The sequence below is a fragment of the Camelina sativa genome, chromosome 12 (assembly GCF_000633955.1).
Source record: "Camelina sativa cultivar DH55 chromosome 12, Cs, whole genome shotgun sequence".
Classification (NCBI taxonomy): Eukaryota; Viridiplantae; Streptophyta; class Magnoliopsida; order Brassicales; family Brassicaceae; genus Camelina; species Camelina sativa.
The window spans coordinates 19,698,383-19,699,650 of NC_025696.1; positions in this window are offsets into that span (position 1 = coordinate 19,698,383).

The window sequence follows — 1,268 nt, forward strand, 5'->3', positions numbered from 1 at the left end:
GGTTTCATCATCTCCCTCGTCGTCGTCATCATCTCCCTCTCGGTCTCACTCCCTTACGTCTGCAACAACAACCCCTGTTTCGTCGTCTCCCTCTCTGTCTTCTCCGTCGTCTCAACCTCTGCCGGCACCGCCGCCACCTCCCATTCGTCACTCCATGGCGACCAGATCAAAGTTAGGCATCCGCAAACCAAATAAAAAGTATGCTTTGGCGGCTAAACTTGCTTCCTCACAACCCCGGACAGCGCTACAGGCCCTTCAAGACGAACGTTGGCGACGAGCAGTCACGGATGAGATCAACGCACAACTTCGCAATCGGACTTGGGATTTAGTCCCAAAACCGTCACACCCGGTAACCATAGTGGGTTGTCGATGGTTTTTCACTACAAAATACAACACGGATGGAACGGTTAACCGCTACAAGGCACGTCTTGTCGCCAAGGGGTACAATCAGCAATCCGGAATTGATTATGAGGATACTTTCAGTCCCGTCGTAAAGTCTACAACCATCTGTGTCGTTCTAGGTGTTGCGGTTGCGCGTGATTGGCCTATTCGTCAGCTCGATGTGAACAATGCCTTCCTTCAAGGGACTCTGTCCGAGGAAGTGTACATGTCTCAACCGCCAGGGTTCGTTGATATTGACAGACCCGATTTTGTTTGCAAACTTAATAAAGCGATTTACAGATTAAAACAAGCACCGCGGGCCTGGTACTTGGAGTTAAAAACGTATTTGCTTACTGCTGGCTTCATTAACTCGGTTGCTGATACTTCCCTATTTATTCTTCGCCGTGGAACGTCCATTGTCTATTTATTAGTCTATGTTGATGACATATTGGTCACAGGAAATGATAAAGCTCTGCTTCTTAAAACTCTCACGAGTTTGGCAGATAGGTTCTCGGTTAAGGATCATGAAGACTTAACGTACTTCCTCGGCATTGAAGCTTCTCGAGATTCCTCTAGTATGTATCTGACTCAACGAAGGTATATCCTTGATTTATTGACTAAGACGAAGATGCTTCATGCAAAACCAGTGTGTACTCCGATGGCAACGACACCCAGTCTTACGATTCACTCCGGTTCTCTGCTCCCTGATCCGACTGAGTTTCGAAGTGTCGTGGGTAGCCTCCAGTATTTGGCTTTTACACGGCCAGATATCTCCTTCGCTGTCAACCGGTTGTCGCAGTACATGCATCGTCCAACAGACTTACATTGGCAGGCGGCTAAGAGGGTGCTTCGTTACTTGTGTGGAACACCTTCGCATGGCATTCTCC